At 35.7% G+C, this 12353-nt stretch overlaps 1 long non-coding RNA gene across 4 annotated transcripts; it reads right to left on the bottom strand.

Annotated features, from left to right (window-relative positions):
* Nucleotides 1-599: 599 nt before the first annotated feature.
* Nucleotides 600-10743, bottom strand: LOC112786653 (uncharacterized). Of its 4 annotated transcripts, none has more exons than XR_011878897.1 (3): nucleotides 10164-10654; nucleotides 9789-10084; nucleotides 600-1407 (listed from the first exon to the last, which is right to left on the bottom strand). It is a non-coding gene; the product is annotated as an uncharacterized lncRNA (long non-coding RNA). The 4 variants fall into 4 exon arrangements; XR_011878896.1 differs by lacking the exon at nucleotides 600-1407 and adding an exon at nucleotides 7560-7999 and having other exon boundaries at nucleotides 10164-10577; XR_011878895.1 differs by lacking the exon at nucleotides 600-1407 and adding an exon at nucleotides 8750-9090 and having other exon boundaries at nucleotides 10164-10577.
* Nucleotides 10744-12353: the final 1610 nt, after the last annotated feature.

Raw genomic sequence — 12353 nt, 5'->3', positions numbered from 1 at the left:
GTATGACGGAAAAATGTATTTATGAATCGGCGGTCTCATCACAATCTTCAACGCCGTCATTAGTGGATTCTTCTAAATCGCCATCTCATGTCAACCGCAGGCAAGCTAGTCATACAAGGCTGGGGATGAAGGTCGACCTCACACTTCATAATCTTCAGCCATGTCAAACAAATCTCTTGGCTTCACATGGACTACGACACTCCATCCGTTGTCAACCTCATCATCCACGTAGAACACAAGACGCGACTCAGATGCCAAGATGTGTGGCTCGTCGTCTTCTCGATTACCGGTGTGAATCGGTGTGGCAAAGTTGACATAGGTATGGCCCAATACGTCTTGTCGTATGCCTCTGCCCGACGTGATGTCTGCCCAAAGACACTTGAACAAAACTACCATGAATTGACCACTGTAGTTTAGCTCAATGATGTCTACTAATCTCCCGTAATACGAGACACCACCAACAGCAACATTGCTATCCCGTTTGCTTGCATAACTTCTAGTATATGAAGTGACATAAACCCCGCTATTCTGTGTTTTCATCCTTTCCTCCCTCGACATGGTTCTAAATTTATAGCCATTAACGTTGTAAGCCTTAAATCGTCTTGCTTGAGCAATGGGACTACAAGCAAGCCACTGCAACTCATTCGAATAACTGGTGCTTCCAAAGGGAACCTGGCATGAAACAATTAGACCCAAGACAGCACCAAAGGATATTCGGATCCTGATATACAAAGGATTACCTCATGCTTGAACCAGTTGGGAAACTCTCCGTCCACAACAGGGAGAGGGGGTTGCTAACTCAATGGTCATAGAGTACTCGGCTTTTAAGTGCGACTCTATTTTTTACACATTTTTATGAAGCAATTGTTTCGTCCATAGACTCGGTAGGGTTTGTAAGACCACGACTGATCCAGAAAGGAATGAATGGAAAAAGCTGCATGTCGTATCAATAGCGAATTATAAAAGGATCTCATTCTTATTGGATCGGACCATTTTTTTGTTTGAATTTGTGAACAAAATCAGTTGGGTTTAAGTAATAAAGGGATAGAACTTGGCAACTCCAATTATAGAGAAACAAAAAGCAACGAGCTTTCATTCTTTTTAATCGAATGATTACCCCATCTATTTAAAACGTTTTTAAAAATATATTAGTGCTTGATACGGGAAAAGCTTTTCCCATGAATGGATTATTTATTTTTGTTAGGGTTAAGTTCAATTTTGGTTCCTAACGTAGGGGTCGAAAATTTGATTCGTCCCCAACTTTTTTTTTGCTACAAAATGGTCTCCAAAGTTTCAGTTTGTTTTAAAATAGTCCGACGGACGAAAATACCCTTCCCTCCCCTCTTCTTCCTCAACACCCATCTTCTTCCTCAACATTAACCAGAAACCAGAAGCAGATGCACAAACCTAGAAGAACAACAATGGATCAAAGCAGCATCAAAATTCCAAATTCAAGCCAAATCAAAACTCAGAACTCAAAAAAATCATCATCATCAAAACTCAGAACTCAGAAAAAATCATCATCTGAACTCAAACAAACAACAATAAAAATAGCAAGAAATAGAAGAACAACAATAATAGAAGAACAACAACCCAGAACTCAAAATCATCGTCATCTTCAAAACTCAGAACCCAAAATCAGAAAAACGAAAACCCATAACTTAGAACTCAATGGATAATGGAATCAAAAGAACAACAACACAAACCATATTGATAATCATAAGCATGCAGAAGCAGCAGAACCAGAAGAAACCACAAGAAACCAGAAACCAGAAACCGGCGAGGAGCAGCGACCCCGGCGGCCGAGCGAAGAGCGACGGCGTCCGTGAAGACCGGTGGCGGCGGCGAGGACCCTTCCCATTCCCCCTCTTCTTCCCAAAACCCCCCTCCCCCCTTTTCTCCCTTCGCGTTCCCTTCCCCTTTTCCCCGAGGAGCAGAGCGGCGGCGGCAGCGAAGAGTGGCGGCGGCAGTGAAGAGCGGCGGCGGTAATAAAGACCGGTGGCGACGGCGAGGAAGCAGGAGGAGGAGGTGGTGGTGGTGCCGTGGTGCGGTGCGGTGCCGGAGGGCGGCAAGATGGCGGGCGGCGGTGCGGCGGTCCCCCTTCCCTCCCCCTCCCCCCTCCCCCCTCCCCCCTTTTTCTCGCACCCCCTGCTTTCTTTCTCTCCCCACCCCCCCTTCTAGTATCCCTTTCTTTCTTCTTTTTATTTATTTATTTTATATTTATTTTATTTATAATTTTTTAAATGAGGGGTAATTTGGTAATAAAAAAATAAAATTGGTAAAAAGGACGATTTTAAAACAAACTGAAACTTTGGGGACCATTTTGTAGAAAAAAATTGGGGACGAAACAAATTTTCGACCCCTACGTTAGGGACCAAAATTGAACTTAACCCTTTTTGTTATGAGTCCTAATTATTAGCTATTCTCTATTAGGGGGTGGCGATCAATGTGTAGAAGAAAGAGTATATTGATAAAGATATTCTTTTTTCCAAAATCAAAAGAGCGATTAGGCTGAGGAACTCTACCATCTCTGATCCATTTGACACGTGCAATTTCTTTTCTGTCGATACGTCCCGCAATTTGTACTTGAATTCCTTTTGTCCCCACCTGTTCAGTTAATTCAATAGCTTTTTTCATTGCTTTACGAAACGAAACTCTATTCCTTAATTGCCCGGCTATAAATTCTGCAAGAATATTAGGATGTCCATAAGAGTTTGCAATTCTTGTAATAGCAATGTTCAGTTTTCGGTTCACACAATTGAGTTTTTTTTGTAAATTCATCTGTAGCTCTTCTATTCTTCCAGGCTTACCCTCAATTAATAACTTTGGAAATCCCATTCTATGTGAGCCTGAGATCTTGTTTTATTTCGCAACTTTCTCTTTGTGATGGCTCTAAACTCATTGTGCACACAAAAGTTGATTGTTGGTCAGTACTCTCAATACCATATTGGCTCACTTCATACAAGTAGAACTCACACTCCATACTTACCCCAAGAATTTCTCTACAGCAATGTAATTGACCAGTACATGGCGATGTGCTTGAAGGTTTTCGGTTGATGTTAGAGTAAAAAAGGAAGCAGCCCCGACTGCCTTTCCAACCTCTGGGAACATGCTGGCAATATCGCTTGGCAAAGCTTCGCTCGGCCGATCATCAACGCACGTAGGTCGGTTGATCCTGGTCTCGACATTATCTAGGTACCTTGAACAGAATGTGAGAATCTCCTCGGATAAGTAGCCCTCTGCAATTGAGCCTTCCGGTTGTGCCTATTACATACGCACGTAATGCTTGAGACGATATAGGTACCTTCGAGAACATAACAAGTAAACTACTAGAACCAGGCTATATTAACGAAACATATCGAGAAGGCTAATACAGATTTCTACCTCTCAATTTGGTACATCCACCGGTAATGCACTGGGCCACCGAGATGTACCTCATCGACTAGATGCACCATTAGATGAACCATGACTGTGAAGAAGGAAGGTGGAAATATCATCTCCATGTGACACAGAGTATGGACCACACGATCCTGAAGTAGAGGAAGTTGCTGAGGATCTATGGATTTATTGCATATTTGTCGGAAAAAGATTGATAACTCTGCCAAGACGGCGGACACTAGGGTGGGCAATACATGTTTTGACCTAATTGGCAATAGATGTTCTATTAGAATGTGGCAGTCATGACTCTTTAAGCCCAATAACTTGCGCTGTTTTAAATCAACACAGCGAGAGATATCGCTAGAGTACCCGTCTGGAAAGACCACATTCTTGATGGTCCTCAGAAAGACATCCTTCTGTGGATTGGACATGGTAAAGACTGTAGAGGAATACTTTCCACCTTCAAGTGGCCACATGTCATGCTTGATTCCCATCAACTGGAGATCTTTTCGAGCTTTTAGGTGGTCTTTGGATTTACCACTCTTGTTCAACATGGTGAAGACAATGTTATCACACAGATTCTTCTCTATGTGCATCACGTCTAGGTTGTGACGTAATTCGTTGTTCTCCCAGTATGGGAGGTCAAAGAAGATACTCCTCTTTTTCCAAGGAGACTCGTCTTGCACCACGGTCTGCTGTCCGCGTCTTCTTTTACCAGCAACCGATTGCACCTTGCCAAGTGAGACGTGCACACCCTCTAACTGTCTCGAGATATCCCTGCCAGTCAGTTTTACAGGTGGGATCTGTTCTCTACCTTACCATCAAATCTAGGCCGATCCTGTCTATATCTGTGATCGTGATTCAAGAAGCGACGGTGACCCATGAAACACCATTTCTGACTGAAGGTAAGTCGCTTACTCTCGGCATCCAAATTACACGTGGGACAAGCTCTCCCGCTGTACGTATTCCAGCCAGATAAATTGCCCAAGCTAGAAAAATCGCTGATAGTCCACAGCAAGGCAGCATGCATCTTGAACGTTTTCTTCTCACTAGCGTCGTACGTATCAACACCAGCCTACAACTGCTTCAACTCATCGATCAGGGACTGTAGGTAGACATCTATGTCCTTGCCAGGCATTTTAGGACCGGGAATAATCATGGAGAGAATATAGTTAGTTTGTTTTGATGCAAATCCACGGGAGTAGGTTGTACGGAATAAGAATAACTGGACATATTGAGTACTTCGAACTCAGATTTCCATAAGGATTGAAGCCATCACTGGCCAAGGCTAAGCGAACACTCCGTGGATCGCCACAAAATTCAATATATCTCCTGTCAAATACTTTCCAGGCCTCGCCGTCCCTGGGATGCCTCAAAGAACCGTCAGAGTTGGTTCCTCTCTTGTGCCACAACATGTCCACGGATGTCTTGCTGGACATGAATAATCGCTGCAACCGTAGAATCAGAGAAAAGTAACGGAGAATCTTTGCCGGCAGAGGTTTCCCATTCTTATTGACAACAACGTTGATCCTTACTAGAGAATTCTTTCGGGTCTTTTGCTTCCACCTGGATGCTCCACGCCATTTGCATCTAGACAGGTCTTGGTCGGAGCCCTGATATAGCATACAGTCATTTGGACATGCATCTATTTTCTTGTACTCAATACCGAGCTTCCTTATGATCCTCTTGGCATCATGCAAGGTCTTCGGAATCTTTGCATGCTCAAAGGCATCCCCCCATAGCTCTAGAATCAACCCGAAAGCCTTGTCGCTCACTCCACACATGCACTTTATATGGTACAGCCTCACCAAGAAAGACAGCTTCGAGAATCTTGAGCATCCCAGATATAATTTATGCTCGCCGTCCTCAAGCAAGTCATGAAAGGTACGAGCCTCGCGGCTAGGTTCATCAAATAAGTACGGCAACCTCTTCGCAATGTCTCCAACATGCTCATTCATCGAGTCTTCATCATCACTCTTCAGTCCCGACAAGTTGAAGGCGTGATGGACCATATCACGCATTTGATCTCCTGAATTTCCAGTGGGTTCTAGTTCTTCTCTACCACTGGATCTCTCGTTTACGATCCTCTCACCGTGATGTAACCATAAAGGTATAGTTAGGGGGAAAGGGTTTCATCAGAAGATGATCATATGCATCCTCTCTAGTTTGAAAAAACCGGAACCTACACAAAGGACATGGACAATGTATCATCCCATCGGATGATGCATTGGAAAATGCAAAGTCAAAGAATCTATTTAGACCATCCCTGTAATCTGCACTACCTCGTGGTTTTGTAATCCAGCTCTTATAAATGTCTAATTTAATGAAATAGCACAAACAAAGGAATAAACTGTAAACAAAGACATAAAACAAACAAAAATGGTGATAAAAAATGGGCTATGTCCGAAGAACTAATAACAGTTTATCACAATTATAAAATAGGGGAGTAGAATAAGAGTTGAATTCGAGAAATTATTACAAGCAAAATCATGTAGCACACAAAAAATATTGGGTAGGTTACTTATTTATTGCAAAATTCTGTACTTTCTAAAAAATTACTGGCAGAAAGAATTGCTAATCCCAAGTCTAAAAAATGAAAAGATAAAGAAAAGCTTCCATAAAAAATGAGGAAAAAAAACACAGGAGTAAAAGTTAGAATTAAATAATAATTAAAAATAGTCACTAAAAAAAATAATAATGAAAAATAAGGTGTGAAATTGTTGAACGGAAAATAACGCACGAATGATTAGATTGCATTATAATTCCTTTATAGCCTTTGTTATCTTTTATTGCCGGATACCCAAACCATTTCAACTAAAAAGTTGGAGGGCCCTTGGATGCTAAATTGTAATCATTAGAAAAGTATGGTAACCGCATCTCTTAATAGTAATGTGGCCTTTCTCAAGGTGCATATCTGACCCGCATGGATATGAAAGAAGCTTTGAAATTTTTAGTGCGATTTAGAGAAATATGCAGCCGGCTTAATTTTAACTATGTTCAAATTTCGACCACAACTGAAAAAATATAATTTAGTGCAAAATATTAAGCATGAAATCCCATTTAAGTAAGAAAATAATGCAAGTATTAACTTAATTCAAATGTCATGAAATTATTTTTTTAAAAGTTTAACTCAATAGAACGAAAGACATAAATAATTATAACAGAGGGATTATAAGCAATGCACCATCAAGCAGAGAAAATCATTAACCAAATGGACCTAGTAACTGTATTCTCATCTTCCCAACCCCTTTGATCCCACTTACTCTCAGATCCTGGACATAGTTTACCTCACCCATGTCAACGATAATGAAATTTGCAATACCAGTATCCTCGCTGGCCTTGTGTCGAAGGTTAATACTTCAAGTCATTCATCAACTCACATTCAAGAATATTCTACCATCCACCTTGTTTTTATCAAGGATAAGTATAGACCTTTAATGAACTAAAATTTTTAAAGTCTTTTAAGTTGTAGGACACATTCAAGAATAATTTATTTTTATTTTAAGAAATTAATAAATTATTCTATTGAGTTTAAAAAATTAATTTTATATTTTTATTTTAAAATTATAAATTTAATAATAATTAAAAATAAATTATAAAAAAATAAAATATCTTAAATTATTTACATGTAAAATGTTAAAATAAACAAATTTAAATCAAAGAATAAAATTAAAAAATATTAATTTGTTATTATGTGTAACAAAATTTATATAAAAATTTACTGATATTATTTAAAGATTAGTTATTTATAAATATTAGTAAATTTATTTATTTTTTCAATCTTATTTAATTAGAAGCAAATTTAAAAATTTATATTCAAAACATTCTTTATTTTTATCAATAATTTTAATAGATAAAAAAATATAGTTCTTCAATCTTATCTTGAACCTCTTTAATTATCTTTAATTTTATTATTTTTTAAGATTATTAATTTTTATTTTGATTATATTATCTCATCATATTATACACTATCCGTACTAATTATTAATTTTTAATTTTATTATTTTTTACCATTTTTTATACACGTATTTATTATTATTTTTTTTAATTAAGTGAAATAAAGATAAGGAGAGAGTACTACATGTACTCCATAGAATAAAGAAAAAGACACGTGGATAAAAATTATGTAGAATAAAAAAGTAACTATATAAAGAATAAAGAAAAATTAACTAATAATTACATTCTTAACCGAAATATATATATACTGAATTTGTTGAATAATATGTGGATAGTAGTTATCAACTTGAGTACACATGTATACAACGTATGAATTTCTATAGGTTGACTTCAATTTATGTTTCTTGGTTAATAACTTTTACAAATAAGACTTAATGTTGTTTTGAAAATATAGCTGAAGAATATTAAGCATGGCTGCTCCTACTTAATTATTGATTAGTTATCTATTAAGCCCCTTTGATCTGAGCATGCTTAGATTGAGAACAATAATAATAAATTAGAATCATCACACTCATAACAAATAACAAAGTTTGAAAGAAAAATAACTTTGATCAAAGTGTGCTCTAGAAGCTTCTCCTCAGAGACAATTTTGCAATTTTTTTGCACAGTACTTAGCAACAGACACCGTTGAAGATCCTCTACACGCTTTCAGTTTCAAATAAATCTGCATTAAAACACAATTTCCAAAACCCAAAAGAAAATAACAAAAACATGCAGTTACTGCAAGAATATGCTTTCCACTAGAGATCCCAACAGGGTTCCATAAAAACAAAAAGAAAGAAGCATGAAAACTTAAGGAGAGAAATGGATGAGTACTGTGGTATCTTAAATCACAATCAGCTATATGACTGTGTCAAGGAATATATTTATCAAAACAATAACATCACGTGGTATTTAACTAATACCCTACACTCCAACTTTTTTTTCCCTTCTCCCATGTACCAAATCATAAACATTGCAAAACTAATTGGTACTCCACCAACCTACCATCAAATATATTAGCCCTGTTTTCTTAGTTATTCCATGACTTAAAAAATTAAAGATACCACAAATAGAAATCCAGTATTTGTGAGAAACACATTAACAACGTAGTTAATACTTTGACCACAAATCTAACTGGAAATCCCAACTTTCTGCAGGGAACAAGCATAATAGAACAGAGATAATGGGAATGACAACTGAATTATTAGGGTACTCTTATTTGGATTTGAACCATAGAAGGAAGATGCTATAACAGTGATAATTATAGTAACAATAATGAAGCATATAATTGAGTTCTTCCAAAATTTTGGCTTCATTTGCAATGAAACAGTAAACTGCATTAACCAAAAATGAAAAAGAAAGAGGAAACTTTCGCCAAGGCAAAGAAATTGAAGTCAATTAAATAAATGATAAATTAAATTAAACACGCACAGTCTATAATAAGTCCATTATTATTCATATATGTAAAAACATCAAAATCCTGTACAACAATTTCTCTACCAATATTTAAAATATAATCAAGCTAAGCTAGCTAGCTTTCTAAATTAATTAAGTACTATTTTCTAATTTCACGTAAATAATAATACAAATGCAACTTCTCTATGTCATTGCCATAATGTTGATCACAACAGTTACCAATCACACAAATATAAAATGGGATATAGGGTCATGTGTCTATATGTTTGTTAGAACTTAGATAGGCCTCTTGATTTTAACATTCCATTCATGAATCAGATGATACCATGCATAAATGCTGCAAAACATGGAATAGAACTAGGCACAATATAAAGAAAATATAATCAATAAGCTTTCATGTTTTCAATGAATCGGACACAATAAACCAAAAACTCCAATAATGCATCTATCTCAGGAACTAAACGGCAAGAAGAAATTGTAAAATTGTACAATGACATGCACAAGCATCAAAGAGATTCAACTAAGCAAGCAAATTTAAAAATATTCCATCAAAACCATTTGGATGGATCAAAGTTATCAGATGTAAATTTTGAAGAAATAAAATGTTCTCCTTTTCTAGCAAATTTGTTTAAAATAAAGACCAAGGTGTAAAGCACAAATAACCCACCAGCAACACATCATATGAAATATAAAAATACCAATGTTCACTTGTCACTTGAAAAAGTCAATAACAAAGTGCCAGTTCCAGATACATTTGTAGCGTATTGAGAATTGGATTGTGAGACAAGAATCAATCCAACAACAAAAGTTTCACAAGGTTACAGTGTACATAAAGTATCTATGAACTTAGTATCAGAGCAGATAAAATTGCAAAGCAAACTATCTAACCCAGAGAATTCAGATTAATTGAAAACTAAATGTATTTATCTAACGAATTCAGACTATCTAAACAGCATCAATTAACCCCAATTAATAGAAGATATAGAAAAATTCCTTTTCAGAATCCTGAACCAAGAATGAAAACAAGAAGGAAAGTTCAGTGTGGAAGAACAAACCAGTGACAAGGGAGAGGCTACAATAGCTCAGATTGGCTCACGGTGGAGGAGGGTGTAATGGTGTCGCGCACGATCGAGGATATAGGAAACTTCGATGCCGGTGAGAGAAGCACGGATGGGGGCTCTGCGACTCGAAAACCCACACAGAGGCGCAGGGTAGAGCTGAGGAGAGGGATTTCGCACACTGTGGATGAGGGGGTAGGGTTTCAAGAACTGTGGATGGATCAACAGCAATGGCGCACGGTAGAGCAGCGAAGGCAGTGTTTGGCGCGCTACGAAGCTCAACTCGCGGGTTTCTTCAAAATTGGGAGAAATCAATTAGTGGTTAGAATATAAAAAGGGGAATTGAAAAATGAATTAAGATAAGAACCTCACCTAGCGGCATTTCTTGCCGCGGTCGCTGGGGATATTGCGGCACAGGGAGAGTGGGTTGTTTCGCGCCCCTGCTCCCTCTCTTGTTCGCACCGAACAGATAGGATTATCCAAAGAAGCTTGAAGATATGTATGCAAATTTGGCAGCGTTTTCCACTGCCCAACCGCGATACAGGACTGTTTTGCGGCTTCTACCTGACCGCTGCTCAACTCTGCCGCGATCCTTTCAATCTGCGGCGATTATGGCCACCACCGCTACTTACCCGCCACTACTCTCCGCTTCTGCCGTAGTGTATGTATTTTAAATATTGTCTATCTGGATGACCCCTTAAAATTTTTGTTGATGTTTATGGCTTCTGCTTGAGTATTTGTTGGCATATCATATCTATTTTACTCAACTCTTTATTTTATTTCCTTAATGCGTGACATACTATTTTTTCAATTGTACTTAAAAGTTTTTCCAGCTATGGCTCTGTCCTTTGGAAATAATGTACAAAATGGTAGAAATTCAAATCTCACAAGTACAATACAATTAATCGAACGTGTTCTTACTGCCTTGCTCTATTGGCCACTAATTCATTTGGCTGGAGCAGCTACTAACAGTTCATTAGAATATACTAAATAAATAGTTGCATGTTATCAGCTTAAGCTTTCATCATTAATTGCATGAAGGTTATGGTTATTGCTTATATTATTCTTGGTAATTCCCTTGAAGAAAAAATAAAAATTAAAGGGCACTAAAGATAAAGAATCAATGACTTTTTTGGTATTTAAAAAATATCATTTAAAAGAAAAATTAGACTACGAGATTGATTAATGACATTATTATCTTTTAAAACAATATTTCAGTCTTTTTTTTATAAATTTTAAAATTTGATTTAAATAATTTCTTTTTATAATGATGATATATTATTTAGTCTCTTATATTAATTAGTTTTTTGTGAATGATCCTTATTAATTTGCTCTTTGATAATTTGGGATGATAAAAAAAATTTAGTTAATATGTGTTTTGAGATAGATATATATGAGTTTAATTTTGATACACTGGATTCCATAGTTCTAGAATGTTTGGACCATTAAATGGTTTCATAACAAAATATGTTTTTTAAGTTTTTTAATAACTACAAAATAATCTTTATTTAATTTTAATTACAAATTAATCTTTTATATATTATTTAATTATAAAATTATTTTTTATTTTATAAATTATTATTTTATCATTCATTTATCATGTTTATTAATAATCAAGAACAAACCAATAACGAATTAGATCTTCCATTAATCGTAATAAATATTTTGGCAATCCTAATCAATTAGAATTTTATCCTTGATTCATTACTTTCGTAAACGCTCGTGAAATCGTGTTTCTTGAAAATTCAATCGATTGGTATTGCTACACAATCGATTGAATTTTGTCAGCCATGTAAGTTTTTTCTAATTCAATCAATTGTTCTTGTTACCCAATCGATTGAAGTTATCAAAGCAACATGGGTTTTCACAATTCAATCGATTGGTTGTGTTACCCAATCGATTTAATTCTTCAAAGCAATATAAATTTTTACAATTTAATCGATTTGTTGTAGTACCTAATCGATTGAATTGTGCACTGCGTCATATATTATGCCATCCTAAATTTTTCTGCTCGTGTTTATAAATTATTATTTTATTATTCATCTATCTTATCTTTAAAATTCTATCTTCAATTTTTAAGTTTTTATTTTGATTTAGATATTCTAATCTTATTTTTCTTTAATATTAAGATCATAAATTGGTGAATAATCTATCATCAATTACTTAATCCTACAATTGAAATTGTTTATCAATCTCCTTGATTATCAATTTTTTTTATGATTTTTGTTCATCATTTATCTATCTACTTAATATCCAATTTTTCTTCATTGTTTATCCATCTCTTTAATATCCAATATTTATCGTTGATTATGCGATAATCACAGTTGCAGCAATGGACAGAGATCCAATCAATTTCTTCATTGTAGTGTTCAAAAAATAATCCATTATTTTGATTAAAAAATTTGAGATTAATCAATAGAATCTCTAATGTTGCAATTGTTCGTTTCGATTCTTTATTCATGAAATTGATTGTGTAATAAAAAATATATTTTTTTATCTTTTAGTAATTTACATACATTGTGGAATACTAGAAAGTAAATAAAATTTATTATTTTTTATTAT

Source organism: Arachis hypogaea, chromosome 20 (genome assembly GCF_003086295.3).
Source record: "Arachis hypogaea cultivar Tifrunner chromosome 20, arahy.Tifrunner.gnm2.J5K5, whole genome shotgun sequence".
In the NCBI taxonomy this organism is placed as follows: domain Eukaryota; kingdom Viridiplantae; phylum Streptophyta; class Magnoliopsida; order Fabales; family Fabaceae; genus Arachis; species Arachis hypogaea.
This window is presented reverse-complemented; position numbering and strand designations above follow the sequence as displayed.